This window comes from Ovis canadensis, chromosome 16 (genome assembly GCF_042477335.2).
Source record: "Ovis canadensis isolate MfBH-ARS-UI-01 breed Bighorn chromosome 16, ARS-UI_OviCan_v2, whole genome shotgun sequence".
NCBI lineage: Eukaryota > Metazoa > Chordata > Mammalia > Artiodactyla > Bovidae > Ovis > Ovis canadensis.
In genome coordinates, this window is record NC_091260.1 from 42445368 (window position 1) to 42464691 (window position 19324).

General features: G+C 37.6%; 1 protein-coding gene across 1 annotated transcript in view; it reads left to right on the plus strand.

The window, feature by feature from the left end:
• HCN1 (hyperpolarization activated cyclic nucleotide gated potassium channel 1) overlaps positions 1-19324 on the plus strand; it is a 448090-nt gene that overhangs the window by 345936 nt on the left and 82830 nt on the right. The window lies entirely within an intron of this gene.

A 19324-nucleotide genomic window follows, 5' to 3' on the forward strand; every position in this document is an offset into this window, starting at 1 on the left:
TAGCAAAGTAATGCTCAAAATTCTCCAAGCCAGGCTTCAACAGTACTGTTGAACTTCCAGCTGTTCAGGCTTGTTTTATAAAATGCAGAGGAACCAGAAATCAAATTGCCAACATTTGATGGAACATTGAAAAAGCATGAGAGTTCCAGAAAAACATCTACTTCTGCTTTATTGACTACATCAAAGCCTTTGACTGTGTGGATCACAACAAACTGTGGAATATGCTTAAAGAAATGGGAATACCAGACCACCTTACCTGCTTCCTGAGAAATCTGTATGTAGGTCAAGAAGCACCAGTTTGAACTGGACATGGAGCAACAGACTGGTTCTAAATTGGGAAAGGAGTACATCAAGGCTGTGTATTGTCACCCTGCTTATTTAGCTTATATGCAGAGTACATCGTGGAAAATGCCATGCTGGATGAGGCACAAGCTGGAATCCAGATTGCTGGGAGAAATATCAATAACCTCAGATATGCAAAAACACCACCCTTATGGCAGGAAGTGAAGAGGAACTAAAGAGCCCCTTGATGAAAGTGAAAGAGGAGAGTGAAAAAGTTGGCTTAAACCTCAACATTCAGAAAACAAAGATCATGGCATCTGGTCCCATCACTTCATGCCAAATAGATGGGGAAACAATGGAAACAGTCAGAGACTTTAATTTGGGGGGCTACAGAATAACTGCAGATAGTGACTAAAGCCATGAAATTAAAAGACACTTACTCCTTGGAAGGAAAGTTATGACCAACCTAGATAGCATATTCAAAAGCAGAGACATTACTTTGCCAACAAAGGTCCATCTAGTCAAGGCTATGTTTTTTCCAGTGGTCATGTATGGATGTGAGAGTTGGACTGTGAAGAAAGCTGAGCACCGAAGAATTGATGTTTTTGAATGTGGTATTGGAGAAGACTCTTGAGAGTCCCTTGGACTGCAAGGAGATCCAACCAGTCCATCCTGAAGGAGATCAGCCCTGAGTGTTCATTGGAAAGAGTGATGTTGAGGCTGATTCTCCAACACTTTGGCCACCTGATGCAAAGAACTGACTCATTTGATAAGACCCTGATGCTGGGAAAGATTGAAGGCAAGGCGAGATAAGAAGGGGATGAGAGAAGATGAAATGGTTATATGGCATCACCGACTCAATGGACATGAGTTTGAGTAAACTCTGGAAGTTGGCAATGGACAGGGAAGCCTGGCATGCTGTAGCTGATGGGGTCACAAAGAGTCAGACCCAACTAAGCGACTGAACTGAACTGAAAGGTAAAATGTGTTGGAAACAGAGATATGATTGTCCTGTAAAGCAGATCTATAGCCTAGGCTGCTGGTTACATAGAGAAGGTATGGATAGAGAAGGGAGTATATTTTCATACTGAAAACAGTATGAAAACTGAGTTGAGTTTTATTGTGTTGTTTTCTAATGTGAAAACTGAGTTGAGTATTTATTGTTTTCTAATGTAAGCAAGTGTGACTTAGTCTTTCTGAGACCCTCTGAATAACCATGCAGAAGAGAAATAAGTTTTCAGTTTTGAGTATGTTGTATCTGATATGCTTTTGAGCCATGTTTTAAAGGAAGATCCTTCAGGGGAAGGTGGACTTATAAGTCTAGAGATCAGGAGTTAGTTCGTTACTGGAGTCGTTAATTTGGATATTGGTATCTTGATAGTGACGGAATTCATGTGAGCAGAAAGGGATCCAGGAATTGAACCCATGTCTCCTTCATCTCCTGCACTGGCAGGCGGATTCTTTACTGCTGAGCCACCTGTGAAGCTCCACATTTTATTGAGTTGTTTCTAATGTGAAAACTGAATTGAGTATTTATTGAGTTGTTTTCAACTGTGGGCAAGTGTGACTTAATCTTACTGAGACTCTCTGAAGAACCATGCAGAATGTTCCTTACAATTGTCTTTTCAAAGATTAAGAGGCTATATACAGTAATCATTAAACTTAAGTCCCTCATTGGTTGAACATTACCTACTTCTTTCCCCATCTCCAAACTACCATGCAATTCTAACCAGAGAGGAGCAAGTTTTCTAGGCTTCTCAGAAAGCCATGAATCAGAAATCTTGAGTGGACTCTCCACCATAGTTACAGGTGAGGGCAGAGTTGTCCAGCTTACAAGAATAGAGGGGTTGCATGGGGCATCATTCATGTCTGCTACTAGTTTTCAATGCTGTTCATGTAACAATAAAAAAGTCTTTGCAAAGTATTTAATTATTGGTAATCATTGGGAAATTTTGGAAATGTAAGAGGATTATTAAGGAATAGAAGGAATGGAAGCTATTTAAAGTTTAACATTTCAGTGTTTAAACTTTCAGTGGAAAGAAGAGAATGAAATAATGATTGTAGACCAGTCTTTCAATAAATTGATTGAGAAAAGGAAGGAGAAAAATAGTGGTAGACAGAGAGCTACTTATGCTCAATTGAGAGGAACTTTTTGAAGACAGGAATATCATGTAGTGAATTAACAGCAAGAACTTTGGATCCAGATTGCCTAGGTTCAAATCCTGGCTATAATACTAACTAGCTGCATGACTTTACATATATTATTTAAATTATCTGTGCCTCAGTTTCACCATCTGTAACATAAACATAATGGCAATAACTAACTGGCAACCGACTGCGGTATTCTTGCCTGGAGAATTCCATGGACAGAGAAGCCTGGCAGGCTACAGTCCAAACAGTTCATGGGGTGGCAAAGAATCAAACACAACTGAGTGACTAACACTTTCACTTTCCTAAGGTTGTTGTAAGGATTAAACAAGTAAATGTGAGTACTGTTCAGTCCAGTTCTTGGAAAATAGTTTGTAATATCCGAAGGTTAGAGATTATTTTTATTACTATTAACTGGAGAGGTTGTTGTTGTTTATTCACTAAGTTGTGTCCAAATCTTTGCAAGCCCATCGACTATAGCATGCCAGGCTTCCCTGTCCTTCACTGCCTCCTGGAGTTTGCTCAAACTCATGTTCATTAAAATGTAGAGAGGTGAGTTTATTTAAAAGCTATTTGGCTGGAGCCAACAATACAGAGGAAAGACTGAACATACAAGATAGAAAGTATAGCGGATAGGGTAATGGTTCTGTGGAGGGGTGAGGAAATGGCTATCCAAACAGAACTGAACAGTTAGTTTCATATGAGAGAAAAGATACTTTTTCCATTATGGCAAGAGGAAGAAGGAAAGAGGGAAAAATATAGGTAAGTTTCTAAATGAGTTAATGGATGTACTTGTATGAAGGCTCCTATTCCTCTGAAATTTTAGGTAAGATGATTATCTATGAATGAAAGAATTTTTGAGGGGAGGGAAGTGAAAGTGTTTTGACAGCATGGAATGCTATAAATTGTCCTATTAAAAAATGAAAAATAACTGAAGAAAGAAGTGAAAGACAAGGGAGAAAGGCAAAGATATACCCAAATGAATGCAGAGTTCCAAAAAGTAACAAGGAGAGATAAGAAGGACTTCTTAAATGAACAATGCAAAGAAATAGAGAAAAACAATAGAATGGGAAAGATTGGAGATCTCTTCAAAGAAACTGGAGAAATCAAGGGAACACTTCATACAAGAATGGGCATGATCAAGGACAGAAACAGTAAGGACCTAACAGAAGCAAACGAGATTAAGAAGATACGACAAGAATACACAGAAGAACTATACAAAAAAGGTCTTATGACCTGGATGACCATGATAGTATGTCACTCATCTAGAGCCAGCCATCCTGGAATGTGAAGTCAAGAGGGCCTTAGGAAGCAATGCTGCAAGCAAAGCTAGAGGAGGTGATGGCATTCCAGCTGAACTCTTTAGAACAAATCCTAAGAGTATGCTGTTAAATTGGTGTACTCAATATGTTAGCAAATTTGGAAAACTCAGCAGTGGCCGCAGGACTGGAAAAAGTCAGTTTTCATTTCAGTCCCAAAGAAGGACAGTGCCAAAGAATGTTCAGACTACCAAACAGTTGCTCTTGTTTCACAAGCTGGCAAAGTTATGCTCAAAATCCTTCAAGCTATGTTTCAACAATATATGAACAGAGAACTCTTGATGTACCAGCTGAATTTAGAAAAGGCAGAGGAAGAGTAGGTCAAATTTGCCAATATTCGTTGGATCATGGAAAGCAAGGGAGTTCCAGACAAACCTGTCCTTCTTCTTCATTGACTATGTCAAAGCCTTTGACTGTACGGATTACAGTGAACTGTGGAAAATTCAAAATATAAGAGTACCAGACCACCTTACATGTCTCTTGAGAAACCTATATGCAGGTCAAAAAGCAACAGTTAGAACTGGACATGGAACAACAGGCTGGCTCAAAATTGGGAAAGGAGTATGACAAGCCTATGTGTTGTCATCCTGTTTATTTAACTGATATGCACAGTACATCATGTGAAATGCTGGGATGGATGGATCGCAAGCTGGAATTATGATTGCTTGGAGAAATATCAACAACCTCAGATAAGTACATGGTATCACTCTAATGGCAGAAAGTGAAGATGAACTCAAAAGCCTCTTGATGAGGGTGAAAGAGTAGAGTGAATAAGATTACTTAAAATGCCAACATTCAAAAAACAAAGATCATGACACTGGGTCTCATCACTTCATGCAAACAAAGGGGAAAAAGTGGAAACAGTGACAAATTTTATTTCCTTGGGCTCCAAAACCACTGCAGACAGTGACTGTAGCCATGAAATTAAAAGACACTTGCTCCTTGGAAGGAGAGCTTTGGCAACCCTAGACAGCATAGTGAAAAGCAGAAACATCACTTTGCTGACAAAGGTCTGTATAGTCAAAGCTACAGTTTTCCCAGTACTCATGAAAAGATATGAGAGTTAGATGATAAAGAAGGCTGAGTGCCAAAGAATTGATACTTTCAAATAGTGGTGCTGGAAAAGACTGCTAAGAGTCCCTTGGATAGCAAGAAGATCCAACCAGTCAATCCTAAAAGAAATCAATCCTGAATATTCATTGGAAGAACTGTTGCTGTAGCTGAATCTCAAATACTTTGGCCACCTGATGCCAAGAGCTGACTCATTGGAACAGACATTGATGGTGAGAAGGATGGAGGGCAGGAGAAGAAGGCAGTGAGAGAGGATGAGATGATTGGTTGGCATCACAGACTGAATGGACATGAATTTGAGTAAATCTGAGATAGTGAAGGACAGAGGAGCCTGGCAAGCCACAATCCATGGGGTTGCAGAAAGTTGAACATGACTTAGAGATTGAACAACATTGAAAAATGAAAGAGTGATTAGATGATCATAGTATGTCAATCTGTACTCTTGTTGAATTAACGATCAAAATCATTTTCTTATATGCACCCACAATGAGAGGCACACAAACGCACAGACTGAGAAAAATTGCAGGAATAGCAATCAAAACATTTGGAGCAGGAAGGCACTCTAAAGGATTTCTGAAGTATCCAAGCACGTATTTTAACACTGTTATAATGATAATAATGACTGTTTCAATTTCTGGCAGTCATCTATCCCCCTTGGCCTTTATTCTGTAACTGCTAAAAAATAACTTTCTACCATCACTTCATGGGAAATAGATGGGGAAACAGTGGAAACAGTGTCAGACTTTATTTTTGGGGGCTCCAAAATCACTGCAGATGGTGACTGCAGCCATGAAATTAAAAGATGCTTACTCCTTGGAAGGAAAGTTATGACCAACCTAGATAGCATATTAAAAAGCAGAGACATTACTTGCCAACAAAGGTCCATCTAGTCAAGGCTATGGTTTTTCCAGTGGTCATGTATGGATGTGAGAGTTGGACTGTGAAGAAAGCTGAGTGCCGAAGAATTAATGCGTTTGAACTGTGGTGTTGGAGAAGACTCTTGAGAGTCCCTTGGACTGCAAGGAGATCCAGCCAGTCCATTCTAAAGGAGATCGGTCCTGGGTATTCTTTGGAAGAAATGATGCTAAAGCTGAAACTCCAATACTTTGGCCACCTCATGCGAAGAGTTGACTCATTGGAAAAGACTCTGATGCTGGCAGGGATTGGGGGCAGGAGAAGAAGGAGACAGCAGAGGATGAGATGGCTGGATGGCATCATCAACTCGATGGACATGAGTTTGAGTGAACTCTGGGAGTTGGTGATGGACAGGGAGGCCTGGTGTGCTGCAATTCATGGGATCGCAAAGTGTCGGACATGACTGAGCAACTGAACTGAACTGAAACTTGTTTTACATGAACAATTTATTTTGTAGTTAAGCATTTTCTTCTAATTGCTAAATACATTGAGTTTTCATTACTACTATTATTTTCAATTACTTGCTCAGTTAAGTCTTAAACAGTTTTTCTCTGACTTTTGTCAAACTTTTTTGAAATCTGGCCATTTTCAAACCGAAAATATAAAAAGAAAGAGAGAGAGAGAGAAGGAAGAAGGAAGGGAGGGAGGAGGGAAGGAAAGAAGGAAAAGGTATGGTATACAATTTCCAATTTTTTAAAAATGTTTCTTTTATATTCAAATATATTTTGTGAAGTATCTAAATAGATACTGCTAGTTTCCATACACAAGAGGTCAAGTGTCTGCTTGTAATGGAAGATCATCGTGGGTGGAAGAATAACTATTTTTATCTAGTAACATTTTCTGTAAGAATTTTAAGATCACCCGTTAGGTTGTAAATTTGATAGATTTCCAGGTCAAATTGATACATATTCATTACCACAAAAATCTTTCCCCACATTCTTACAGCTAAAGAATTCACTTTCTTATAGAGAAACTTATATTTGATTTCCAGCTTTCCAAAAATACAAAGTAAAATGAAGAAAAAAGAGAAAGTATTTGACACAGATTTCTGCAGGAAAAAAACAAAAAGGAACTTTACAACCATCGAAAATGTACCATTAGCTTTTAATTTTGTTTACATTTAACATGTTGAAAGTCAAATTTAGGTGTATTTGGATTCATTTATTATTATATAACTTAATCTATTATGCTGCTTGAAAGGATTTCACATAATAATGAGGAATCCATTTTTGCTAAAAAGAAACCTTTTCTTCATTAAGTATGAATTGAACATTTTGCTGTTTATAACATTATTTTTGAAAATGACTTAATCTGCTGTAAATATTTTAGAAATAGTACTTGGTAAACTCACTTACATGAAACCTAGCTTTTAATGTATATATAAAAAGGGATTCTTTTATTTTTAAATATAATAACACAATAGATTAATTTACCCGGTAAAGAAATGACAATGTTGAAAATATCTTTGGAAAAGTTATGATAGCTTAGTCATAAATCCAGTGATAATTGGATTAAACATAAAAAAAACAAAAAAGTTTGGTCTTTATGGGAAATTTTAAATATTTTTATGGATTATTATTTTTCTCATTATATTTAAAAGTTACAACATCTAATCATTTGAAAATAAACCTTACATTAATTTTTATTCTGTAAGAAAAGCATCATTTTTATATGTTGTATTTATATTGCACATAAGATGTGTTTTAATTCAATTGGATTTTTAAACTATTTGCTATTTAGTGATTTTCCCAATAATTACTTGTAAGTAGAACAATGTTTTAATAGCATGACTAAATTATACAATGGTTTATACTAATGTGTAATGCATTTTTTGTTATTCATTGCCTTTATTGTCATTTGCAAAGATGTTTTATTCTATTTTTCAAAATAAAACTATTCTGAAGATAACAGTGAAAAATATGTTTTTAGAAATAAGGATTGTGGCCATGTTATTTTGAATATCACAATAAGTATAGAGTTTTTAAGGAGGATCTTACGGCATTAATACTATCTATCTCCATAGCAAACCTGTGCTTATGTCAGGAAGTGAGGGCTGTAAAAACCCTCATGCTTTAACAAGTTTTAGAGGCAACACTAAAGGTGTTTAGTGAGTTACCCCCTTTTTTTTCCCCTCTTGTTTGTTTTTGAATTAAAAATGTATTTTTGTTGTATGCTGAAAATGCATAATACAAAGTGATGTAATGATAAGTAAAACTTTTAAAATCTTTTATTTATTTTGCCTATATTTGGTATAATGACCTATATAATACTTTTCTTTTTTGCCTATTTGTAAGACAATTAAATGAACCTTATGAATTATGTGAGTAAAATAGAATATTCTGGAAATGTATCATAAAGTAGCTATTATCAAATATATTCTAAAAAGAACAAGCGTGCCAAGATGCTTCAATCATATCCAACTCTTTGAGATCCTATGCACTGTATCCCTCCAGGCTACCTGTGCATGGATTTCCCAGGCAAAAATACTAGAGTGGTTTGCCATTTCCTTCTCCAAGGGATTTTCCCAATGCAGGGACTGAACCTAAGTCTCTTATGTCTCCTGCCTTGGCAGGTATATTCTTTACCACTAGCGCCACCTGGGATGCCCTTAATAGCAATGTTTGTGCATGCTAAAAAGAATAACTTATTTTGGTCGGTGTATGTTTTTGAAACTCACTTTATATATATGTATGCTGCTGCTGCCAAGTCTCTTCAGTCGTGTCCGACTCTATGCGACCCCATAGACGGCAGCCCACCAGGCTCCGCCGTCCCTGGGATTCTCCAGGCAAGAACACTGGAGTGGGTGGCCATTTCCTTCTCCAATGTGTGAAAGTGAAAAGTGAAAGCGAAGTCTCTCAATCGGGTCCAACTCTTAGCAACCCCATGGACTGCAGCCTACCAGGCTCCTCTGTCCACAGTATTATATATATACATATATATTCACAGATATGTAGTGATGATTATCCATAGTCAGTTTATTATCTGAAGCACTGAATATTTTCAAATCATTTTATTAAACCAAAACTAAATTTATTATCTAATAAAATTCCATATAAATAGCTTGAGGAATGTAGTATCTGTATATACTAATATTAATTAAGCAAAGTATATGCTTGGCCATAAAACTGGTAGAGCTTTCATACGAAATATGAAAGACACTTACACCAGGGCATGGTGACGAAAGAGAATGCAAGAGGCAGAATACGAGAGGCCCATATAGGCCAAGAGAGTTGGACTTGATCCTGAGAGGCTATTAAAAGGCTTTAAGGAAAGGAGTGACAATAAGCCTAACATTTTAAAAAGATTTCTCTGTCTGGATTATGAAAAATGAATTAGGATTGTAAGAAGACATGTGCAAGTAGATACAAAGAATGTGGTTAGGAATTATTTTAAAGGATAAATACAGTTACTTTGACTAGAATGATAATAATAGTGATGTAGGGGAAAGGCAAATTATTAAAACTTTGGCAGGTCAAATTTACATAATTTGATAATGTCTTGAGGATTAGAATGAAGGAGTTATTTTTGTTTAGTCGCTGCTCCTCTGTCCGTGGGATTTTCCAGGAATACTGGAGTGGGTTGACATTTCCTTCTCCAAGGGATCTTCTCAACCTAGGGATTGAACTGGAGTCTCCTGTGTTAGCAGACATATCCTTCACCACTGAGCCACTAGGGAAGCCCAGAATGAAGGAGTGAAAGTGAAAGTCACTCAGTTGTGTCCAACTCTTTGTGACCCCATGGGCTATAAAGTCCATGGAATTCTCCAGGCCAGAATACTGGAGTTTTACTGTCCTTTCCCTACTCCGGGGGATCTTTTCAACCTAGGGATCGAACCCAGGTCTCCCTCATTGCAGGTGGATTCTTTACCAGCTGAGCCACAAAGTACTGGGGAATATTAAAATAAGAGTAATTCAGTTTTCTGGTAAGGGTATTATTTCATGAACAGAAAAACAATATAAATGTAATTTAAAGTTTTTTTCTTTTTTTTTCTGAACTGCTTACCTTTACCGAGCCATCATTCTAGCTCACTGCTTTTAACTAGACCATGTCAGAGAGATGATCACATTTGCAATTTCCATCTTCACTTCTTATTTCCAGTCACTCTCAAATCATTTGCAACTTGTTTTGAATTGTTCCCGCTCCTGTTGTATACACAGAGTCCAATGAAACCACCAACTGCAAAGTCACCAAAAACTTTACTGAACCTAACTCAGTGGATACTTTTCAGTTCCCCTCTATTGAGGCATCCCCGATTTTTCAGGATAAAAAGATGCCTTTAAATTACTTCTTAATTTCATATATTGCTATATTTCTAATCTGAACACAATAAACTTAAGAAAATAAAAGCTCAAAGAAGATGAAAAAAATGTTTGGAATTAAAATGAGTTCTAGAAATTTCAGGAAATATTCAAGAGTGCAGAAAAATGTAGAGAAAAATTAGGGATTATAGGGAAATGTAGGGTTAAACACAGAGAAAACATATATGAAATAAGTGATAGGAAACATGGAACATATCCAGCTAAGTGAATTCATTATCCCAAAGCTCCACATCCAACTAGAGGAGTTCAACCTAGAATTCTGTCATGTAATCTAACAGAAATATTTTCAGACAAAAAAAGTCATTCCAAAAACCTATATTCCCACTCAATAGTTCTTAGTTGTTTACTTTGGGATTGGTTCCAGCAACCTGAATAAATAAACCAAAAGGAAAACATAGGATTGAGGAACAGTGGACCCAACCAGGGATGTTGTAGGGAAATCGTAAAGGAAAATCTCTGAAGAAAACTCAATAGATACTGGGTAGTATAAGGAAGCTGGAAAAATATGACGCTAAAATAAGAGCTATTTGTGCAAGAAATGAAAGTCATTAAAAAATCCATGAAAAAAAAGAAAATGTCATCAAATGCTCCACTTAGCATCATAACACATGATCAGAGTAATACAGACAGTTTCTGGGTTTGGTAGGTTCACTTATGAGTACAAAATTATATCCACTTTTACATCTTAAAAGTAGAGACAACCGAAGTTAGAAAGTAGGATGGAGGAGGAAGTTTGTTACTTTCATCCAGTAAATTTGCCTAGGGTTCTCTGAAAAAGAAATAAAGGTATCAGTAGATTATGTCAAGTTATAAAGGAGACATAGGGAAGGATTAGCACTGGTAACAGAATTCTAGCATGAGAAAAGGACTGAAAAGATATGGGGGACTGTAAGTAATTAAAGCTCTTTCTTATGGCAAAAAATCAATAAATGATACCTATAATTAATCCATATGAGAAATGGAGACAGAAGCATATTGCTTAGCAATATGGACTAAACACCTTTGGTTGCAGGACAGGAATAGAGATACAGGCATAGAGAATGGACTTGTGGACATAGTGGGAAGGACAGGGTGAGATGAATTGAAAAAGTAGTATTGATATATATACACTGCTGCTGCTAAGTCACTTCAGTCGTGTCTGACTCTGTGTGACCCCATAGACAGCAGCCCACCAGGCTCCCCGTCCCTGGGGTTCTCCAGGCAAGAACGCTGGAGTGGGTTGCCATTTCCTTCTCCAATGCATGAAAGTGAAAAGTGAAAGTGAAGTCACTCAGTCGTGTCCGACTCTTTGCGACCTCATGGACTGTAGCCTACCAAGCTCCTCCATCCTTGGGATTTTCCAGGCAAGAGTATTGGAGTGGGGTGCCATTGCCTTCTCCAATATATACACTACCATGTGTCAAATAGATAGCTGGTGAGAAGCTGCTATATGACACAGGGAGGCCAACCTGGCACTCTGTGACAACCTGGAGGGGTGGGATTCAGGATGGATTGGAGAGAGGCTCAAAGCTCAAGAAGGAGGGGATATATACAAACATATATATATGGTGCTAGGTCGCTTCAGTCGTGTCCAACTCTGTGCAGCCCCATAGATGGCAGCCCACCAGACTCCCCCGTCCCTGGGATTCTCCAGGCAAGAATACTGCAGTGGGTTGCCGTGCCCTCTCCATATACGCATATATATCTATATCTATCTATCTATCTATAGATATACATAGTTAGAGCTGATTTGTGTTGTTGTATGGCAGAAACCAACACAACATTGTAAAGCAATTATCCTCCAACTAAAAATTAATAAAAATGATGACATGGGAGAAGTGAGACTGCTGGAATTGACAATGAATATTTGTGATTGTTATAAACACTCTATTCGAGCTCACTTCTACTGTTGTCAGGGAGAAAGAAAATTTCCTCTATCCTTCTAGGTTCTTTCTTTTGGTCTAAGAATTAAATTAAATTGAGCCAGTTATCAGGTGAAAACCAAATTTAATTTTTGGTATGTATATGGATCCCACATAATTGCTAGGGTCAGAGACCCCACATACAGGGGAGGTTCAGAGACAAAGAGGTAGCCTAAGGTGTATATACTATCCTGGTAATGGGAGAAGGATCTGGAGCTCTCAAAGACAGGAGGGTAACTCACAGAATGATTAAAAAAGAAGAGGGTTGGTGGGTAGTTAAGATATTTATCTACTCATACAGATGGGGCCACTTAGATGAAATTTATCTCTGGAAATAACTCTTTCTCTAGGAAAATTCCCCAATTTAAATTATCCTAGGTAATTAAGCAAAGGGCAGTAGTTTCTCTTGAGCCAAAAGGTTCTCCACTGCCTGTAGCAAAAAATAGTCAACATGAAAAAGTGGTGCCTATTGGGGTTGTCTCTTCTGAAACCCTATAATATCATGTACATGCATTATATATGTCATTATATAATTGTTGCTGCTGCTTTTCATTCACTAAGTCCGGTCCAACTCTTTGTGATAACGTGGACTCTAGCATGCCAGGCTTCTCTGTCCTCCACTATCTGTCGGAGTTTGCTCAAATTCATGTCCATGTCATACTCTGTCACTCCCACCTCCTCCTGCCCTCAATCTTTCCCACCCTAAAGGTCTATTCCAGTGAACTGGTTCTTCCCATCAGGTGGCCAGACTATTGGAGCTTCACCTTCAGCCACAGTCCTTTCAATGCTTATTCAAGGTTGATTTCCTTTAGGATTTTGATCTCCATGCAGTCAAAGGGACTCTCAAGAATTCTTTCCAGCACCACAGTTCGAAAGCATCAATTCCTTGGTGCTCAGCAATCTTTAGGATCTCTCTCACACCCATCCATGACTACTGGAAACCATAGCTTTGACTATATGGATCTTTGTCAGCAAAGTGGTGGCTCTAAGTTTGTTTAGTGATGTCTCTATGCTGTCTAGGTTTGTCAAAGCTTTTCTTCCAAGGAGAAAGCATCTTTTAATGGATGTGAAAAAACATCTTTTTCATGCGTCTGTCACCATCCACAGTGATTTTGGAGCCCAAAATAGTAAAGTCAGTCACTGTTTCCACTTTTTCCTCCTCCATTTGCCATGAAGTGATGGGACTGGGTGACATGATCTTAGTTTTTTGAATGTTGAGTTTTAAGCCAACTTTTTCACTCTCCTCTTTCACCTTCATCAAGAGGTTCTTTAGTTCCTCTTTGCTTTCTGCATAGGGTAGTACATCTATATATCTGAGGTTATTGATATTTCTCCGGCAATCTTGATTCCAGCTTGTATTTCGCCCAGCCCAGCATTTCTCATGATGTACTCTGCATATAAGTTAAATAAGCAGGGTGACAATATATAGCCTTGTTGTATTCCTTTCCCAATTTTGAACCAGTTCGTTGTTCCATGTCCAGTTCGAATTGCTGTTTACTCTTGTACAGGTTTCTCAAGAGACAGGTAAGGTGGTCTGATACTCCCATCTCTTTAAGAATTTTCCAACTTTGTTGTGATCCATGTAGTCAAAGCATTTGGCATAGTCAATAAAGCAGAATTAGATGTTTGTCTGGAACTTCCTTGCTTTCCATGATCCAATGAATGTTGGCAATTTGATCTCTTGTTCCTCTGACTTTTTTAAACCCAGCTTGTACAGCTCAAAGTCCTTGGTTCACATACTGCTGAATCCTACCTTGGAAGATTTTGAGCATTACTTTAGTAGCGTGTGAAATGAGAGTAATTATATGGTAGTTTGAACATTCTCTGGCATCACCCTTTGAGATTTGAATGAAAATAGTCCTTTTCCAGTCCTGTGACCACTGCTGAGTTTTCCAATTTTGCTGGCATATTGAATACAGCACTTTGGCGCATCATCTTTTAAGGTTTGAAATAGCTCAGCTGGAATTCTGTCACCTCTACTAACTTTGTTTATTGTAATGCTTCCTAAGGCCCACTTGACTTCACACACCAGGATATCTGGCTCTAGATAAGTGACCGTACCATCATGGGTATCTGGGTCATGAAGATCTATGTTGTGTAGTTCTGTATATTCTTGCCACCTCTTCTTAATCTTTTCTGCTTCTGTTAGGTCCTTACCATTTCTGTTCTTTATTGTGCTCATCCTTGCATGAAATTTTTCCTTTATATCTTCAGTTATATTGGAGAGATCTCTAGTCCTACCCATTCTAATATTTTCCTCTATTTCTTTGCATTGTTCATTTCAAAAGGCCGTCTTACTTCTCCTTGCTATTCTTTGGAACTCGGCATTCAGTTGGGTATATCTTTCCTTTCTCCCTTGCCTTTTGCTTTTCTTTGCACAGCCATGTGTAAAGCCTCCTTATGCAACCACTTTGCTTTCTTGCATTTCTTTTTTCTTTGGAATAGTTTTGGCCCCTGCCTCCTATACAATGTTAAGAACTTCTGTCCATAGTTCTTCAGGCACTCTGTCTACCAAATCTAATCCCTTGACTCTATTTGCCACCTCTACTGTATTATCATAAGGGATTTTATTTAGGTCATACCTGAATGGCCTAGTGGCTTTCCCTATTTTCTTCAATTTTAGCTTGAATTTTGCAATAAGGAGCTCATGATCTGAGCCGAAGTCAGGACCAGGTCTTGTTTTTGGTGACTGTACAGAGCATCTCCATCTTTGGCTGCAGAGAACATAATCTGATATTGGTATTGACCATATAGTGATGTCCATGTGTAGAGGTGTTTCTTGGATTGTTGTTTAAAAAGATGTTTGCTATCACCAGTATGTTTTCTTGACAAAGCTCTGTTAGCCTTTACCTTGCTTCATTTTGTACTTCAAGGTTAAATTTGCCTGTTATTCCTTGTATTCTTGATTTCCTACTTTTGCATTCCTATCCCCTATAATGATAAAGGATATCTTTTTCTGGTATTAGTTCTGGAAGATGTTGTAGGTCTTTATAGAACCAGTCAACTTCAGCTTCTTATAACTTTAATTGCACAGGACATTTAAAAAATAGAAGTACATTACACTTTTAAAGTTTATAAATCTTTAATAGTTTGTTGCTTAATAGTTGTAAATCTTTTATAGTTTGTAAATCTGATCGAATGAATTTTTGATTTTATATATTCTAGAAATAATTGTGTTTGAATCTTTGCTTTTCAAAAATTTATTGATTAGTTATCTATATGCAGGTTATCTTTTGTGTGTGTGTGTATATATATATGTATACACATCACTAGAATTAACAGAAACTGTTATTTTTCATTTTTATTAATACTTTGCCAGCTTATGCATAATTTTAACATCTAGTTTATTTCCCTGTCCTCCTACCATTAGATATCTTCTTCAAAGATTTATTTATTATTTTTATTTCTTCAATTCACATGAAAGTGATATTTTTATTAATAAGAAATAGCTTTTCAATAAGTGTTGTGTTTCAACATAATTCCCAAGTTCTCGGAGCATGGTTCAATATCTCTTCTCTCCAAATGTACTCCTTTTGAGTGGCCCCTTATCCTTTGAAACTTTATCCTTATTTGGATTTCGTTAACCAAGGTTTTCTGTCTTCTTTTACATCTTGCTGGCTAATGTGAGTTCCCTCAACTTGCTCAAGGTCCATGACTCAACTGCTTTTAAAATATCGGTCCCACTTTTTGTCTTTTTATGTCTTCATTTGACGCATCTTTGCTGATCCCTTAGTCACTGACTCTGTGCATCTTTTATCTTCTGAGTGCCTGACCTACATATAAGCATTAGAATGTTCCATGAGCATCTTAAACTTAGCTTGTCAGAAACTGGATTTCTTTTTCTTTCCCCTACACTCCCTCAAATGTACTTCCTTACGTCCTAAGATAACACAGTACTTGGCATATAGAAGTGGTTCTGATATTTTAGTGTATGGAGGACCTGTTAAAACACAACTGCCAGACTTTCTAATTCAGAGTTTCTTATTCAGTGGGCCTGGGGTAGAGACTACGAATGTGAGTTCCTAAGTTCCCAGGTTATACTGATGTTTTGGCAACCACACCTTGAGAACCACTGGCACATAGCAATCAATTAATACTTGTTAGATAAATCATTCCTATGAGCAAATGAATGTTTAAAATATGTAATACATGCTCAAAGTCAACTGAACTCAGTAATGAACTGAACTCAGTAAATGACAAAAAATATTCATAGAAGTTCTGTCTGAAGAAACAAGGAAGATCCATTGGTATAACACCTTCTTACTGTAGATCATTAAACCAAAGTCTAAAGGGATTGAAAAGAAGGAAAAATAAGTAGACTCAACCCATCTTGACTTTCTGTGAAAATTAAGTAATTTTATAGGTCACATTTTTATTTAGGTAATCAAGTATTAGTTTTTTTTTAACTTCAGAGATTATTCATACAGCAGATTATTTTTTTTCTCTAGATGTATAGACTTTTGCATACAGGCACAAATTTCCCAAAATGATTAAAATGCTGCTAAATTTTAATGCTGCCTCCCATACCCCAAAGATGCATGTAGAGAGGGGAGAAATCTAGAGCTCAGTATGCCAGTTAACATTCAAGATTCTCATCACCCCAAGCACTGTATTGGCAAGCAATCAGCTGAGAAAAGTGAGTAGAGGTCACTTGACACATACTGGTCCTACAGAAAGAATTCTGCAGGTTAGAACTCTTCATTTGCCCAGAATCGAAAGAACTTTCATCAATGCTGTAAGTGTCCACACTGTGACAGCTCTGTTGTCTGAAGCTATTTTTATTGTTTTCCCAAGTTTGGATATTTGATAGAACTGACCAGTCTTCAGGTTTCCCTGATGACTCAGTGGTAAAGAACCTGTTTGCTAATGCAGAAGACTTGGGTTTGATCCCTAGGTTGGAAAGATCCTCTGGAGAAGGAAATGGTAACCCATTCCAGTGTTCTTGCCTGAGAAATCCTACGGACATAGGAGCCTGATTGGTTTTAGCCCTTGAAGTCACGAAAGAGTCAGTTTGGGGAGCGCTCACCAACAAAGCTCTCAGTAGGTCTTTAAATAGTCCACTCAAATTAGTCAAATCAAGTAGGCTAGTTGCTAATCATTCATGCAGAAGTTAGCCTTGTGGATCTCCAGTGGTATTTCAGATCCTAAACAGTACATCAAATATCCCACTCTCTTCTTCTTGGCTATAAGTAAAAATCAGATACACAAATGTCTCTAAAAATAAAGATAGAGATTTTCCAGTCCAGCTGCAAATGAACTTTATCCTACACAGCAATCTTGCAGGATCGAGAAAAGCTGACACTTCTTTCCTTAGAACCAGCTGCACAAGGGGCCAAGCAGGCTGAATCCCAGGTCTCTAGCTAGGTGTAGGCTACCAAGATTAAGTAGGCACACAGATTCTGACTTCTTCAGGAAAAATTAACCCAGTCCTTCTCAAATACATACAAGAGGCCATTTACACATGATGACAGTGACAGCCTTGGCGCCTAAATTCAAAGCCTGAAATCATAATCAATTTGCTACATATAAGTGTGTGTGTAAATATATATCTGAAGCCCATACTGGCTTTCCAGATGGCTCAGCAAGTAAAGAATCTCTCTGCAACCCCAAAGACCCAGGTTCCATCCCTGGGTCTGGAAGATCTCCAGAGGAGAGCATGGCAACCCACTCCAGCATTCTTGCATGGAAAATCCCACTGACAGAGGAGCCTGGCTTCAGTTCATAGGGCTGTGAAGAGTCAGACATGACTGAAGCGACTGAACATGCACACATGCATATGCATATATATTTGTTGTTGTTCAGTCGCTAAGCAGTGTCTTGACTGGTTTGCGACCCCATGGACTGCAGCACACCAGGCTTCACTATGTCCTTCACTGTTTCCTGGAGTTTGCTCAAGCCCATGTCCATTGAGTCAGTGATGCCATCCAACCATCTCATCCTGTCACCCCCTACTTTCCTGCCCTCAATCTTCCCCAGCATCAGGGTCTTTTCCAAGAGTCGGCTCTTCACATCAGGTGGCCAAAATGTTGGAGCTTCAGCTTTAGCGTCAGTCTTTTCCAATGAATATTCAGAGTTGATTTGCTTTAGGATTTACTGGTTTGATCTCCCTGTTGTCCAAGGGACTCTCAAGAGTATTCTCAAGCACAACAGCTCAAAATCATCAATATATGTGTGCGTGTGTGCCTACAGTAGTAGTAAGCCTGCAGGTTTTACTTTGATATGTAAATGTGTGTGTGTGTATGTGTGTAACCTATTAGGGTTACTGTAGGTACACATATACACACCCACAGTAGTTAGGCCAGCAGGCTTTACTTTAAGGAATAGTCTGGTGACCAACTAAAGGGATCTCATGACAAAGTTGTATTTCCTTTGAGAATACTAATCTCTAGAAGAGAATGTCCAAAAATGAATTTTATGAGTAAATAATGTACTTAAAAATATTTGAAGAAGTACAATACAATGGGTTGCTGTTTCCCATTAGGTATATTTATTATCAATTACCAGTTATATTTACAGTAATTATGGGCAAGGAGTCCAGTCATCTAGATCTGGCTTGAGCTCTGTTATCAGGGAAAGATTTGAAACAAAAATATTCATAGATAATACACCAAATGTGCCATGTTTAAGGAAAGATTTTTTTCCATTATCTTCATCCAGTTTTATTACCTACCTTTTTATTTGTACTCAGCTTTTATCATCTGCACAGTGGAACTAATTTAGGGGGTTCTAACCAATTTTTTTCAAAGTATAGTCTTATGACTGCCTGCATTTGAAATATCAAGGGAATATTTCTCAAATTTAAATGTGTGTGAGTCATCCAGGGCATCTTTCTTAAGATGCAGATTCTGGTTTTTTAAAGCCTGAAATTCTCCTCTAATGAGCTACCAAGTAATTTACGTGCTTCTAGGTTCCTGTTTGATTTGTAGGGACTTTTTTAAAATGTGTGTTTATGTATATGAGTATGTATATAAATTTACAAAGGCAGGTACCTCAACAGAATCAATATCTGGAGTTAGGAATGCAAATCATTCCCCAAAGACTGCTTCATCCCAAGTTTTATAAACAATCAAGTTTAAGAAGTACTTATTTAAATAAAATAAAGTGTCTAAATTAAGTTTCAGCTATAAAACTATGTGGATCTAGTCTCATTCTGATATTTTTCTACAAACTAAATTTAAGTCAAACATAGTCTCTTAATTTATAGGTCATGAGTGTCCCTTGAGTATATATGACTTACAAATGGTTGCGAAACTTTGTGCTTCTAGATTAAAATTTTGATTAGGTCTTATCTTTGACTATAAGATCTAAGATAAAACCTTTGTACTATCCAAAGTTATAAGATTCTTTCTCCAAATGCTAAACAGCAACT